Source organism: Schistocerca gregaria, chromosome 2, assembly GCF_023897955.1.
Source record: "Schistocerca gregaria isolate iqSchGreg1 chromosome 2, iqSchGreg1.2, whole genome shotgun sequence".
In the NCBI taxonomy this organism is placed as follows: domain Eukaryota; kingdom Metazoa; phylum Arthropoda; class Insecta; order Orthoptera; family Acrididae; genus Schistocerca; species Schistocerca gregaria.
Genome location: NC_064921.1, coordinates 806,136,431 through 806,153,495, shown reverse-complemented (window position 1 = coordinate 806,153,495; position 17,065 = coordinate 806,136,431). Strand labels below are relative to the sequence as shown.

The 17,065-nt window shown below is 43.8% G+C and overlaps 1 protein-coding gene across 2 annotated transcripts in view; it reads right to left on the bottom strand.

The window, feature by feature from the left end:
• The window catches only part of LOC126335094 (uncharacterized), a 789,781-nt gene that overhangs the window by 512,018 nt on the left and 260,698 nt on the right, over positions 1 to 17,065 (bottom strand). For both annotated transcript variants that reach the window (XM_049998003.1, XM_049998004.1), the window contains exon 3: positions 822 to 873. The gene's annotated coding sequence lies outside the window, so the exon portion shown is untranslated. The remainder of the gene's footprint in view (positions 1 to 821; positions 874 to 17,065) is intronic.

The window sequence follows — 17,065 nt, the reverse complement described above, 5'->3', positions numbered from 1 at the left end:
TCGCAATCTTTTTAAATTTCACAAAACTTTCACTTATTTTACCGAGATAGAGGACTGATTTGAAAATAACAGTGGAGTCAAGTACGATTGCTACTGCATTAATATACAGTCAAACAATTTTGATATACCACAGAAAAACACTTTCAACTTCATATCAACGTAAATGACGTAAGTCGGCAACAGTGTGAAAGAATGTCAGAGATCAGTCATGAGCGACCTGTGACTTGTATACAAAATAAATACTGAGCTATAAAGATATGGTTCCATTTATAAATATTTACATTGAAATCTGACAGCACAAATGAATTCCAAGACCAGAGACCACGAACTGCCCGCAGCCTCAAACTCATCACGCTACGGTGATGAGATCTATTAGTTGGATTCGTTGGGTACTGCTGCTGTACTGAAGGGGTTCTGACCTTTCCTTTTTATCAACACCTAGCTTAGGTAATGCCACAGTACTCTAGGTCATTGCGGTGTTGCGCTATCTTCGTAAATGTGCAGTAGGCGGCTTGGGCGTAAAACAAATCCATTTGAATTGTTCCTCTTAGACTTCTAAAGACGTCGCCCTGCGATAGAGGAAGCGCACGTGGAGTTTAACATCTGCCGACAGCTAACCACTGGGCCAAATGGGGAAGGAGAAGTCTTCGCTCTTACTTCAGCATCTTACGTTGTTATTTGGAAAGCCACGACGATTTAAATGAGTTTTGAGGTAATTCGAGTCCTGTATTGTAAACTCATCTGGTGTGACAGTGGAATGACGAGTGGTTACCACACGCGGACAGTGCTTCAAGTTCTCGCAGGAAAACTGTGTGGCTTACCTTGCGCAAGACTTGGATGTTTGAAGCTCCAATGTTGTGGCTCTTGTCACACCTGAAAAAAAAGACAAGTATTAATTGCGCATTTGGTTTTATCAATACAAATGGATAATTCTGCAGATAAGGACAAGGAAACGCGATGACGACACCGTCGCTGAGATTGTTCAGGGTGTTGATTGTCATAAGTGACGTGGATGCTATTGCTCTGTAGCCAATGTCGGCGATTGCAATACTGTTTGCAAATGCTATATATTCTGTTTATACATTTACGAAACTATTCAATCATTCATCACAATTTATAGACATGTTTTGCCCTTACATTTTGTCGTAATATAACTGTGATATGCAAAGACTATGTGAAAAGTATGACATATGTGATGTTAGAGTGCTTTGCTAATGTATGTTTGTAACTTATGTAAAGAAATATGTGAAACGTTTAATTTACTAAACAATATATTGTCATGGCTCAACGAAAGAAAAGGTTTGTTCAATTTGAATATTTTTGTGCAAGTTGTAATTTGTATAAAATGTTACACAGTTTGTAGGATATGTGTTATGTAAAGGATGGAGTGCTTTTGTACTGTATCGAAGTTACTATTGGAAGCAACTCCTACCCGATCTGAGGCGCCTTGCCACGGTTCACGCCCCCGTCGGAGGTTCGAGTCCTCACTCGGGGATGGGTGCGTGTGTTGTCGTTACTTCAGGTTAGATTAAGTAGTGTGTGAGTCTAGGGATCGATGACCTCAGCAATTTGGTCCCATACGAACTTACCACGACATGATATTACTGCACTCGGACTCCCCTCGCCGTTATTTGAAACACGCGACGCCGTTACGAGAAACAAGCACTGTGGTGTCCAAGAAAAACGCATCACACTGTTGATGCTTACAGGACAGTTGTGGTTCAGCATGTCTTCACGATGAGATCTCAAGGTGTGCCGCCCGAACCGCCCTCACTCCCTAGTGCAGTAATATTGTGGTCGACTAGTACACTGACAGGCCTAAACATAAGGACCGCCTCGTTAATACCGTGATGGTCCAGCTGTGCAACACAATACGGAAATGTTTCTGATTGTTAACTATTCGATAACTCCACGTGTCCACCTGATATCTTCGCACAGGTCACGTGATTCTACATCTATATTTACATCTACATTTGCAGAGATACCCCACAAGCCAACGTACGGTTCGGACCGGAGGATACGATGTACAAAACTATTCATTTCCTTTCCTGTGGACCGCAGCTCGTGGTCGTGCTGTAGCCTTCTCGCTTCCCACTCCCGGATTCCCTGGTTCGATTCTCGGCGGTGTCAGGGATTTTCTCTGCCTCGTGAAGACTGGGTGTTGTGTGATGTCCTTAGGTTAGTTAGGTTTAAGTAGTTCTAAGTTCTAGGGGACTGATGTCAATAGGTGTTAAGTCCTATAGTGCTGAGAGCCATTTGAACCATTTTCCTTTCCTGTAAAACTCGCAAATTGGGCGAAGTGAAAACCACTGCCTGCCCTAATTTCTCCTATCTTTTCTTCGAGGTCCTTATGCGCAGTGTATATTGCTGACAGTAGAATCAAATATAGCAGCCCACCTCTGACTTACTTCGATGACTTCCTTCAGTCTGGCCCCTGGTACGAATGCCAAACACTCGAGCTGTACTCAAGAATAGGTCGCGCTAACTTCCTACATGTGGCCATCCTTTACAAATGCACCACACATTCCTAAAATTTTTCCAAAAACCGAAGTAGACCATTCGCCTTCCCTGCCACAGTTCTCACATGGTCGTCTCATCTCAAGTCGCTCTGCAGCGTTTTACACCTAGAAATTTGATCGACTTCAGAGTGTCAAGCACGACACCACTAATACTGTATTCTAGCATTGTGGGTTTCTTCCTTAAAAATGGTTCAAATGGCTCTGAGCACTATCGTACTCAACATTTTAGGTCATAAGTCCCCTAGAACTTAGAACTAGTTAAACCTAACTAACCTAAGGATATCACACACACCCATGCCCGAGGCAGGATTCGAACCTGCGACCGTAGCAGCCCCGCGGTTCCGGACTGAAGCGCCATAACCGCACGGCCACCGTGGCCGGCGTTTCTTCCTTACTCATACGCATTAGCTTGCATTGTTCTATATTTAGAGCTAGCTGTCATGCATCAAATCGACTAGGAATTATGTGTAAGTCATCTTGTATCCTCCTACAGTCACTCAAATTCGATATCTTCTCATACACTACAGCACCGTCAGCAGACAACCACAGATTGCTAGTCATCATGTCAGCCAGATCATACAGGTACATGTTGTTGTGATCTTGAGTCCTGAGACTGGTTTGATGCACCTCTCCATGCTACTCTATCCTGTGCAACGTTCTTCATCTCCCAGTATTTACTGCAACCTACATCCTTCTGAATCTGCTTAGTGTATTCACCTCTTGGTCTCCTTCTACGATTTTTACCCTCCACGCTGTCCTCCAATGCTAAATTTGTGATCCCTTGATGCCTCAGAACATGCCCTACCAACCGGTCCCTTCTTCTTGTCAAGTTATGCCACAAACTCCACTTCTCCCCAATTATATTCAATACCTCCTCGTTAGTTATGTGCTCTACCCATATAATCTTCAGCATTCTTCTGCAGCACCACATTTCGAAAGCTTCTATTCTCTTCAAGTCCCGGGTTCGATTCCCGGCGGGGTCAGGGATTTTCTCTGCCTCGTGATGACTGGGTGTTGTGTGATGTCCTTAGGTTAGTTAGGTTTACGTAGTTCTAAGTTCTAGGGGACTCATGACCATAGATGTTAAGTTCCATAGTGCTCAGAGCCATTTGAACAATTTCTTTCTCTTCTAGTCCAAACTATTTATCGTCCATGTTTCACTTCCATACATGGCTACACTCCATACAAATACTTTCAGAAACGACGTCCTGACACTTAAATCTATACTTGACGTTAACAAATTTCTCTTCTTCAGAAACGCTTTCCTTGCCATTGCCAGTCTACATTTTATATCCTCTCTACTTCGACCATCATCAGTTTTTTTGCTCCCCAAATAGCAAAACTCATTTACTACTTTAAGCGTCTCAATTCCTAATCGAATTCCCTCAGCATCACCCGACTTAATTCTACCACACTCCATTATCCTCGTTTTGATTTTGTAGATGTTCATCTTATACCCTCCTTTCAAGACACTGCCCATTCCCTTCAACTGATCTTCCAAGTCCTTTGCTGTCTCTGACAGAATTACAATGTCATCGGCGAACCTCAAAGTTTTTATTTCTTCTCCACGGATTCTAATACCTACTTCGAATTTTTCTTTCGTTTCCTTTACTGCTTGCTCAATATACAGATTGAATAACATGGGGGATAGGCTATAAACCTGTCTCACTCCCTTCCCAACCTCTGCTTCCCTTTCATGTCCCTCGACTCTTATAACTGCCATCTGATTTCTGTACAAATTGTAAATACCCTTTCGCTCCCTGTGTTTTACCCCTGTCACCTACAGAATTTGAAATAGGGTATTCCAGTCAACATTGTCAAAAGCTTTCTCTAAGTCTACAAAAGCTAGAAACGTAGGTTTGCCTTTCCTTAATCTTTCTCCTAAGATAAGGCGTAAGGTAAGTATTGCCTCACGTGTTCCAACGTTTCTACAGAATCCAAACTGATGTTCCCCGAGGTCGACTTCTACGAGTTTTTCCATTCGTCTGTAAAGAATTCGCGTTTGTATTTTGCAGCTGTGACTTATTAAACTGCTAGTTCGGTAATTTTCACATCTGTCAACACCTGCTTTCTTTGGGACTGGAATTATTATATTCTTTTTCAAGTCTAGGGTATTTCGCCTGTCTCATACATCTTGCACACCAGATGGTAGAGTTTTGTCAGGACTGGCTCTCCCAAGGCCGTCAGTAGTTCTAATGGAATGTTGTCTACTCCCGGGGCCTTGTTTCGACTCAGGTCTTTCAGCGCTCTGTCAAACTCTTCACGCAGTATTGTATCTCCCATTTCATCTTCATCTACATCCTCTTCCATTTCCATAATATTGTCCTCAAGTACATCGCCCTTGTACAGACCCTCTATATACTCCTTCCACCTTTCTGTTTTCCCTTCTTTGCTTAGAACTGGGTTTCCATCTGAGCTCTTGATATTCATACAAGTGGGTCTCTTTTCTCCAAAGGTCTCGTTAATTTTCCTGTAGGCAGTATCTATCTTATCCCTAGTGAAATAAGCCTCTATGTCCTTACATTTTCCTTTAGCCATCTGTGCTTAGCAGTTTTGCACTTCCTGTCGATCTCATTTTTGAGACGTTTGTATTCCTTTTTGCCTGTTTCATTTACTGCATTTTTATATTTTCTCCTTTCATCAATTAAATTCAATATTTCTTCTGTTACCCAAGGATTTCTACCAGCCCTCGTCTTTTTACCTACATGATCGTCTGCTGCCTTCACTACTTCATCCCTCAAAGCTACCCGTTCTTCTTCTACTGTATTTCATTCCCCAATTCCTAAATTGTTCCCTTATGCTCTCTCTGAAATTATCTACAACCTCTGGTTTAGTCAGTTTATCGAGGTCCCATCTTCTTAAATTCCCACCTTTTTGCAGTATCTACACACAGTTTATATACACGTATATACACAAAAAAGAGAAAAGAGCGGTCCTCTCATACTTCCCTGGGGCACTATACCCTTGTCTCTGATGAAGACTTGCTGTAGGGGACAACATACTGAGTTCTGTTACTTAAGATGTCTTCGAGGCACTCACGTACCTGGGAACTGTAACACCCCCATATCAACACAGCAGCGATGATCTGCGTTTAAGAGCCTGCCGCGAGGGAGACACTGTTCTGTTTAACCTGTGGTAACGGTTCACTGCCTTTACATTACAGGTACAGTAACCACTTTGTAATATATAACATTTACGTCAATATCGTAAAATATATTTTAAGCTAATTCAATCAGTTCTTACAATAATTTAACATTAATCGCCACTATATTAAATAATTATCCACGTTTCTTATTACAGCTTTAGATTGACTGTCGCCATATTCCGATAACAAAGTGATGCATTTGCCCAGCATAAATTATCACCGCTGTTAGTGCAAGCTGGACGTCCAAAATATCTTAGACCGTCGTCTTCTCAAACGTTTAGCTCCAATCTTCAAATTATTGTGTCATAATTTCAGTTTCAAATAACACGTTCATGGCATCGCTTTGTGAAACAGGCAATGCCATAACTGCAGGTGTTTTCTTAGTAAGATTAGAGGTCTCCCAGCTAGTCACACTCACTTGCGACATTGGCTCTCACTTGCGCCATTGCGTAGGTAAGATGTTTCTTCAAAACTGATTCTCCCATTTAAGCTAAATTTTATTGCAATCACTAACTTCGAAATCCAATATCCAGCAACTAAACCTTTCAAGGGATCGTCGGGTAATAAACCTTGTACTGTTTTCATATCATCCCCCTGCTTAGCTGGGTGGTACCGTGCTCGTCTCCCATGCAAGCGGGCCCGAGTTCGACTCCCGGCCCGGGTTGGAGATTTTCTCTGCTCGTGGGCTGGGTGTTGTGTTGTCCTCATCATCATCACATTATCCTCATCACCGGCTCGCAAGTCGCCCACTGTGGCTTCGAATGAAATAAGATTTGCACTTGGCCGAACTTCGACGAATAAGGGCCTCCTGGCCAGCGATACCATGCGCTCATTTCCATTATCATCCCTTCTTCGTAAAAGGACATATATAAACTGACGAAATACGCAAGGGAGGAAGAAACAGTGATTAGACCTATTCCGTTTGCTCGTATCTTCGGTAACAGTCGGCAGTATGGCACCTGTCAGATACTTTACGGAATCCATTTGCCCTGGATCCATATTTGGCAAAGTAAGCTTCGCACGAGCTATGATTTCTATTTTGGCAAGTAATTGGACTAACTCGGAGAAACATTTGTTGATGTTTGAAACACGTTTGGACTGTACTGCAGTGGGCAGAGCTATGAACAAAGATAGCAGCGATCGTGCCGCGCGGCGTCGAAAGCTGCTCGGCTGAAGGGGTGTGGGTGGGGGTGGGAGGCGACCCGTAATCACGGCGACGCTCCCCGTAATTGGGTCAAGAGCCGGCCGATCGCTGCCAATCAATAGCGCGCTCGCACCTTTCGACACCGGCCGCAGGCCGTCCTCACCCCAACCACAGCCACGGACAGACTGGCTAACCTTTGCGTCACATCTGTAAGCGGCTGTAAGGGGCCACGAAAAAGGCATACAATTTACCAGCTTGCAAAGAAAATCTCCAGCAGGCTCTTGTGTTAGCAGAATATATGGAAAGGTGTTGCCGCTGACTTATCACCGTGCCACGTATGCATGCATAAGAGGGAGCAGGACCCCACAGTGAATGGGAGAGTAAGACAGTGAAAGTGAAGTGATTACGCGTTTGGAGCTCATAGCTTTATGATCAACTGTCCACATCATCGGCAACATTAATGCTTACAGTAAACGCTGATAAATAGTAAGGAAGGAACAAGAGAGAAAGAGAGAGAGAGAGAGAGAGAGAGAGAGAGAGAGAGAGAGACTAGGAGAAGTGCTGCTAAGATATCTGGCGTAGTTAACCTTTAGCTTTAGGTAACTATAGATTTCTGTTACACATAAATATCTCAGCTATCAGATGTTTTTTGTGTCATATTCAGTTGTATCTTTACAATTCAGGGCAATGCTGCCTAGTGAGTACTAACAACAGACCTATAACGGTAGCAAACGCTCTAGACATTCAGAGACCGAGGAACACCTGAATGTCGGCATAGAAGTAGACAGAATAGACAAGCAGCCCTGCGGTGTGGCTTCGGCGGATATTCCAAACCACAAAAACCCTGCTGTTGCGATGGGTATTTACCCATATCTCTTTCTATCTTCTATTCCTTCTTTCCTTTTTTTGTCTTTTATTTATATGTGTCCGATTTTTCGGCATACTGAACACCTTGCAGCTTAAGTAACAATAGGCTGCTCAGATCAGTAACCGAATTTTCATTCTTTCAGCTGTTATTGTACTATGAAAGAAAAGTATATACACAAATTGTGAATGAACACGACAGTTGTATATCAGTCATTACTATAATTATGACTGTTAGTTGTGTAACCAATGGAATGTTGGATCCGTTGTGTATCTAGACTAGACACTACATTACAGACACAGTTCATTTTTTGTTTTCGTTTCTAAGAGAAAATAGTAAAATGAATACTAGGACAGTTCTAGGTATGTCAACTAGTAAATAAATAAATAATGCGCTACGCCGTCAACCGCAAGATGGCTACCCCTCATGGCTACACCTGTGGGCCATGTCATGGGACACGCCAGATGCCGCAGCAGCAGGCACAACACTTCCTATGAAGAGTCTTGCCCTACTCAGTGAAACCGTGCAGTACTTCGTATTACGTGTTGACGGTACACCCAAGACTGACATAGTTAGGCGTACGTAAAATTATTACTATGAGTGATGTAACATTATACTACGCATAATACATAGAGTACGGCAGAAATTAATTAACGATCCACAACTGCTACATAATATTCTGCCAGCCGTATGGTTACAACGTAATGGGATATTTAAGAACCAGAAAAATAAATCTATAAAATAAAGTCTTAGAATTTAAAAATCGTGCCACGTATGTGGTATCCATTTTTTGCAATGCTGACGCGAAGGCTGCTTCCAAAGATACTTGATCTGGTGTAGCACTATCTCCTACCTCCCGTTACACTCGTCCAATACAATTATTTGTTTACATACACGTTCTGTTTAAGATTTGAAACACTCCTTTAGTCCGTCTCTTCTAGCTTCCACGATTTATCTAACGGTTCTGATAAGCCCACGGCTCCTTGGCTACTGAATTGCCACTGCATAGGCAACACTATTTTACTACGCAACAAGGAAAACATTGTGTAATAAGAGAATTATTAACAATTGAAAACCTTAATATTTTTACTGCGCCATATACACGAGATACACAGAATGATAACAATAATCGTAATACAAGATCTTACGTGCAACAAATTTTAAGACTGGAATTCGTAATCAAGTATATAAGAATGAGAGCCAATAGCATTTGCACTGAAGTGTCAAAGAAACTGGTACACCTGCATAACATCGTGAGGGCCCTCGCGAGCTCTCAAAAATGACCCAACGCGATGTGGCATGGGCTCTCCTAATACCTAAAGTAGTGCTGGAGGGAACTGTGTATGAATCCTGCAGGACTATCCATAAACCCGTAAGAGTGCGAGGAGGGTGGAGATCTCTTCTAAACAGCACGTTGCAAGGCATACCAGCTATGCTCAATAATGTTCATGTCTGGGACGTTTGGTGGCCAGCGGAAGTGTTTAAAATTAGAAGAGTGTTCCTGGAGCCACTGTGTAGCAATTATGTGGGGTGTCGCATTGTCGTGCTGGAATTGCACAAGTCCGTCGGAATGCACAGTGGACGTGAATGAATGCAGGTGATCAGACAGGGTGCTTACGTATGTGTCATCCGTCAGAGTAGTACCGAGACGTTTCAGGGGTCCCTTATCACTCCAACTGCACACGCCCCACACCATTACAGATACTCCATCAGCTTGAACAGTCCCCTGCTGACATGCAGTGTCCTTGGAATATGAGGATGTCACAATACCCGTACACGTCCATTCGCTCGATACAATTTGAAACGAGACTCGGCCGACCAGGCAACATGTTTCCACTCATCAACAGTCCAATGTCGAAGTTGACGGGACCAGGCGAGGAGTAAAGACTTGTGTCGTGTGGTCATCAAGGGTACACGAGTGGGCCTTGGGCTCCGAGAGCCAATATCGATGATGTTTCGTTGAATGGTTCGCACGCTGACACTTGTTGATGGCCCAGCACTGAAATCTGCAGCAACTTACGGGTCGCCGTTGGTCCCGTTCTTGCAGGATCTTTTTCAGGCCGCAGCGATGTCGGAGATTTGATGTTTTACCGGATTCCTATTATTCACAGTCATTCGTGAAATGGTCGTAGGGGAAAATCCCCACTTGATCGCTACCTCGGAGATGCTGTGTCCAATCGCTCGTGCACCGACTATAACACCACGCTCAATCTCACGTAAATCTTGATAACCAGCGATTGTAGCAGCAGTAATTGATCTCAGTAACCGATCTAACAACTGCGCCAGACTCTTGTTGTCTTATATAGGCGTCGCCGACCGCAACATCGTATTCTGCCTGTTTACGTATCTCCGTATTTGAATACGCATGCGTATACCAGTTTCTTTGGCACTACAGTATATATAGCATTGTGGACTTAAAAAAAAAGATCATATTGTTCGATTGATAGAGAATTATTAATCAGCATGTTATAAGCGTTTGGAGCAGACACCAAATCAGTTGCAATCATAAAAGATACACAAATAAATACAAAATGGACAGTTAAACTTTTACGTGAAACCTCTAAAGAACTTCGGGTTTAAACTGGTGAAGACAAAGACACGGATTGTCCCTGCTGTGGTGACCAGGGGCAGCGGCCGCAACCCTCACGACAGTTACGAACCGCGGGTCAAAGCAGGCTACCCTCCACAGCAACCACGCGCGGACTTCAAAGGTGTAGAAGGCAGACCGCCACGAGGCGCATCGAGAGCTGCGGACCACCGGCTACCTCGCTTGGCGTCAGCAAGAGGTCGCTGGCTACACCACCAAACCACGCCACCATCCGGTCACCAGTGACCAGGGTAGGGGCAGCATATCTTTTCCTAAAGAAAGACTGCTTACGCCGACCCAGAGATCACTGCAGACGGTCCCCACCAGCGACATATGGCAGAGTCGTGCGCCGACTGCTTGCAGTCCATCACTTCACCTCTCGCCGACATGCGATAGGGAAATACTAAGTCACGCCGAGACTAGTTTTTCACGTTTCAGCTCCATCTCCCGGGAATTAGATGGAGTCTATACATCTGAAATGTATTTAGTTGGAACCGCTGAAGAGGGGAAGTTAATTTCTTGTTAGCCCTTTTATAACCACCAGTCGTTTGCAAGCTAATAGAGATGTTAGTAACATCTACGGGGGATCTCCTCAATTAGTATGATTTTTCAGTTCCCACTGCTGTTCATTTGTGTATTACAAAAGGTAAACAAGGAATAGAGAAAGCCGGCCGTGGTGGCCGAGCGGTTCTAGGCGCTTCAGTCTGGAACCGCTCGACCGCTACGGTCACCGGTTCGAATCCTGCCTCGGGTATGGATGTGTGTGATGTCCTTACGTTAGTTAGGTTTAAGTAGTTCTGAGTTCTAGGGGACTGATGACATCAGATGTTAAGTCCCGTAGTGCTCAGAGCCATTTGAATAGAGAAAAGAACAGCATAAAGAGGAATCAAAAAAGAGATAATCTGAAAAATTGAGTGTTTGGTCATTTCAGCTGAATCTATAGAGGCTGCAGCAATACAGATAAAACTCCTAAAAGAAACAACATCAAAATCAGGCCTATGTGTGTCTTTTGAAGGTGTATGGCAGATGCCAAGGAAGCACCGAAATCTACCTCTACATGACTACACTGCAATTCACACTGACGTACTTGACAGTTGGGTTCATCGAGCCACTCTTAAACTGTTGAGAAATAGTTCCAATGTTGAATAGCATGTTGGGAAAAACGTATACTTAAATCTTTACGAGCAAGCTTTGATTTCCGTTAGTGTATTAGAATGGTCGTTTGTCCAAATTTGGTAATTGAAATTTCGTGAAAACATCTAGCCGTAACAAGAAAAGTCTTTGTTTAAATAGCTGCCACCCCAACTCGTGCATCATATCCGTGACACTCTTTCGTCTTTTTCGCGTTAATACAAAACGAGCTGCCCTTCTTTCCTCCGTCTATCCTATCTGATAAGAACTGCATAGAGCGCAGGAATATTCCAGAGGAGGACGAATAAGCGTAGAATATGTAGTATCTCAACTTCCAACTATTCTAGCAGTAAAAGCAGTCAATGGTTAGCTTTTCCCCCAACGTTTTCGACCTGATTGTTGCAGTTTAACAAATGTATGGAAACTCATAGTGGAAGACTGGAAAGAAGTAAAAAATTTAAATATCTAGGTGAAATAATACAACCGAATGCTATCGACAAAGAAGCCAACTTATCAAGAGAAAGGAAAATGGAAGTGACATTTGGATTAACATTTAACTAGTATAAGAATAACTCTTTATGCATAAATGCTAAACTCTGTACCTTTAAAAAATACTGCCATCACAGCCGTATGCTCTATGCTTCACAATGGCTGTCGTTAAACAACCGAACAATTAGCTGCAATAGAAAGTAAGAAAAGGAAAATACCGAGGAAAATCTTGGGATTAAAATATGATAATAGTGAACGAAAATTAAGACTTAATAAGAAAACTATAAAACAACAGAACGAATATTAGACACAATGAGTAAGAGACGAGTTGTATTATGTGGGCACCTAAAATGGGTATATCAGATGACAATAACAAAAGAAGACCTAAACCATATGGGTCAAAGATATTAAGGCAGGCCTGAGCGCCGACGGAGGTGGCCGAGCGGTTCTAGGCGCTTTATTCCGGAACCGCGTTGCTGCTACGGTCGCAGGTTCGAATCCTGCCTCGGGCAGGGGTGTCTGTGATGTCCTTAGGATAGTTAGGTTTAAGTAGTTCCAAGTCTAGGGTACTGATGACCTCAGATGTTAAGACCCGCAGTGCTTAGAGCCATTTGAACCAGGCCTGAGAAAAACGGAAATACCGGAAGAAGAAATAGGAAAAAGAGCAAATTTCAAGGCAAAAGTAAGATGTTTCTAGGTCTTCCAGGAGAAAACGAAGAAATAGACAAGCGCAATATAGAAACAAGAAAGAAGAGACAGCCGCGCGGAATTAGCCGAGCGGTCTGAGGCGCAACAGTCATGGACTGTGCGGCTGGTCCCAGCGGAGGTTCGCGTCCTCCGTCGGGCATGGGTGTGTGTAGTATAATTTAGGTTAAATAGTGTGTAAGCTTAGGGACTAATGACCTTAGGAGTTAAGTCCCATAAGATTCCACACACATTTGAACATCTGAACAAAGACGAGACAAACATTGGGAAAGAATCAAAAACTACTTTAAAGAGAGAAAGGAGAAAAGAAAGAATCCTTAAGCTTCTGTAAAGTTTGGAAGGTAGGAGACGGATACTGGCAGAAGTAAAGCTGTGAGTACCGGGCCTGAGTCGTGCTTCGGTAGCTCAGTTGGTAGAGCACTTGCCCGCGAAAGGCAAAGGTCCCGAGTTCGAGTCTCGGTCGGGCACACAGTTTTGATCTGCCAGAAAGTTTCAATCCTTAAGTTATTTCAGGTGTTATTCGGTAAGCCAAAACAATAAAAGAGAGAGAGACACACATTAATGGGATTAAAGTATTACAGTAGTACCAATCTTCTTAACGTTTTGTTAAGTAATTTTCTCATTTATTTATTAATGGAAGCAGTACAGAAGGAATCAACCTTGGAGAGAAAGTAGACTAGTCTGGAAAATAGCTAGAAGTAGTGGGTTGAGGTTAGCAGATGAGGTGTAGGAAAAGCAGAAACAGACAGACGAGGAAAGACAGGGTAGTGCCGCCAACGTGACTGAGATACAGACTGCTTCGCTGCTCACCAGTTGGAAGACGGGTAGCTGGAGAAAACCATGGAGGTAAAAAAAGGAGGGAGGTGGCATTAGTCACAGACTTGAAAATGATCTCCGCCATCTTAACGATCCCAAAACATAAGGTTCACCGCATTCAGTTCATACCCCCATAGTTCACCGCCGTGACACCCCCCGTGACGTCACTCTGACTGTGTCGTACTACTGGAGCAAATACGCATTCAAGAACAGAAAAACGTTCGAAACTGCCTTCCTGACACTGTTATTCATGTAAACACTATAATTTTGAACATTTAAAACAGCTGTTGCGCGCACGCGACAGAAATAATGAACAAGAAGCACTTGCAAACATTAGTCTGCTAATGTTTGGGGCTACTTAAAATTCCAGCAGGCCCCGCCCACTCTGGCTTCAAAATAACGATGTACGGTATATGTCTGTAGCGCCACCTCCCTTCTTTTTTTTTTATCTTCACGGAAAAACCCCGACGACGGCGAGATGATTAGAAGTGCAGCGCAGTCTCGGAGTGGGGAAGGAAATCGGCCGCGCACTTTCAGAGGAGCCATCTCGGCATTCACATTAGGCGTTTTAGGCAAAACACGAAGAACCTGAGTCTGGCTGGCCGCGCGGGGGTTTGAATCGTTGTCCTCCAGAATGAGAGTCCATTACGATAACTACTGTACTACCTCACTCGGTAAAAGAAGAAAGACAAAAAATTAGAGTTATGTATAGATACATTCAACACGCTGGACGCCTTAGACTTTGTATGATACTTATCGAGTAGTTATAGACATCTACACTACTGGCCATTAAAATTACTACTCCAAGAAGAAATGCAGATGATAAAGGGGTATTCATTGGACAAATATATTATACTAGAACTGACATGTCAAAACATTTTCACGCAATTTGGGTGCATAGATCCTGAGAAATCACTACCCAGAACAACCACCTCTGGCCTAATAACGGCCTTGATACGCCTGGACATTGAGTGAAACAGAGCTTGGATGGAGTGTACAGGTACAGCTGCCCATGCAGCTTCAACACGATACCACAGTTCATCAAGAGTAGTGACTGGCGTATTGTGACGAGCCAGGTGCTCGGCCACCATTGACCTGACGTTTTCAATTGGTGAGAGATCTGGAGAATATGCTGGCCAGGGCAGCAGTCGAACATTTTCTGTATCCAGAAAGGCCCGTACAGGACCTGCAACATGCGGTCGTGGTGCATTATCCTGCTGAAATGTAGGGTTTCGCAGGGATCGAATGAAGGATAGAGCCACGGGTCGTAACACATCTGAAATGTAACGTCCACTGTTCAAAGTGCCGTCAATGAAAACAAGAGGTGACCGTGACGTGTAACTATCACGCCGGGTGATACGCCAGTATGGCGATGACGAATACAGGCTTCCAATGTGTGTTCACCGCGATGTCACCGAACACGGATGCGATCATCATGATGCTGTTAACAGAACCTGTATTCATCCGAAAAAATGACGTTTTGCCATTAGTGTACCCAGGTTCGTCGTTGAGTACACCATCGCAGCCGCTCCTGTCTGTGATGTAGCGTAAAGGGTAACCGCAGCCACGGTCTCCGAGCTGATAGTCCATGCTGCTTCAAACGTCGTCGAACTGTTCGTGCAGATGGATGTTTTCTTGCAAACGTCCCCATCTGTTGACTCCGGGATCGAGACGCGGCTGCACGATCCGTTACAGCCATGCGGATAAGATGCTTGTCATCTCGACTGCTAGTGATACGACGCCGTTGGGATCCAACACGGCGTTCCGTATTACCCTCCTGAACCCACCGATTCCATATTCTGCTAATAGTCATTGGATCTCGACCAACGCGAGTATCAATGTCGCGATACGCTAAATCGCCATCGCGATAGGCTACAATCCGGAAACGTGATGGTACGCATTTCTCCTCCTTACACGAGGCATCACAAGAACGTTTCACCAGGCAACGCCGGTCAACTGCTGTTTGTGTATCAGAAATCGGTTGGAAACTTTCCTCATGTCAGCACGTTGTAGGTGTCGCCACCGGAGCCAACTTTGTGTGAATCATTTGCATATGTCAGCATCTTCTTCCTGTCGGTTAAATTTCGCTCCTGTAGCACGTCATCATCGTGGTGTGGCAATTTTAGTGGCCAGTAGTGTAATATGCGAGGAGAGGTACTGAGGGCTCCAGTGACTAAGAAACCGATGAAGTAAAGAGAGTGCGCGAAAGTCTCGTCGCATATTCGGTCGCACTCACTGTAACTGAGTGTAGGACGCAGGGGCTTGGTGATCCAAATGTTACACAGACATGTTACGCAAGCATTCGTAACTAACTCGAGTATTTTGTTATTTCTGACATCTTCCTGCGATTTCGAACAGTGGTAGGACCGTCTGAAGAATGAATTTCAATGTATCTAATGTGCTGAGTTGCAAGGAGGAGGAGGATTGGCTCAGTTAGGTAATAACGGGGATCAAAACGTTAGTCAATCGTTGCATGGGCCCCTAGAACCACTAGAGTGAAGTTATTTTGGGAAATCACGAAAAATGTTTTTCAGTTGCCCAGGCGGGGATTCGGATCCCACTTCTACGAAATGCGATAAAACTATGTTATCTTCGCCTGGTAAAAAAGCGTTACCTGGAGTGCAATTATATTAAGATGGTGTAGTCCCTGAACGGATGCAGACACTCGATCTGCGCAGCGTATATGCAGAGTCAGCAGGATATATCTTTTCCGTCTTCACGCTGTCTCTCTACTGATGCCTTTCTTCAGTCCTCCTCAATCTATTCATCTCTTTGGCGTTCCACTCCCGTAATCCTTGATAACCTCTTTTCCAAATCTTAATGCTTCCAACGTCCTGCAATTTTGCCCTTCTATTGCTTGTATCGGGGTCTAGTCATACCTGAGTATCTCAGAAAATGGCCTACTGCTCTTCCTTCTTTGGTAACGATAAGGGGCGATCAAAACGTTTCCGCGTGAGAACTTTGCTGCTGCATATACGCAACCCAGCGCGACTCTCATGCGGGTAAATGAGCACCGACATGTAGGCAACGGGTTAGTGTAGCCTTCGAACGGAAGCTTTTTTGTCGTCCCTTATATTTACCATAGATTTCTCCCTTAAAACGTTCAACCATCCCGTCAGCTGCACTGTCTAAGAGACTTCGCAGCTAGTAGTGAGCCGAGAACATCAGAGAATCAGAAACTCTTGAGAAAGATAAATAACTGGGTACATATCAGAGAAGTTTATTACGGCTAAAGACCAGCTGCTTGGGTCACCGCACACATGTAACAACGTTGGCGGCTAAACTCAAAATAAAGTTCCCGGATGTGTGTCTAGTGTGCCGGCGTCCGTGTTGGGGGAACTCCTTTCATCCGCTGTACCTCTAAAGAAAATACTTTCATGTAAATTAAGCAAAGCTATCTCCGTCTCTGAAATTGGTCTTTTCGGATAACAGTAATATCTTACATTTCAGTTTCCGAATTATAATGTTATGTTTGTATGCGGTCTTTCTCAGGTCTGTTTAAGGGAAGTATTCATTAAATCAATACATTCTTTCCTTTATTACAGTTTCGGATTGCTGCTGGACAATGAGCTGAATATCTTTTCATTGTTCAACATCTTCTCCTTCTGACTAACCTGCAACCCAATTTTTATACTGACGTATTACGTTAAAGTTAAATTCCAAT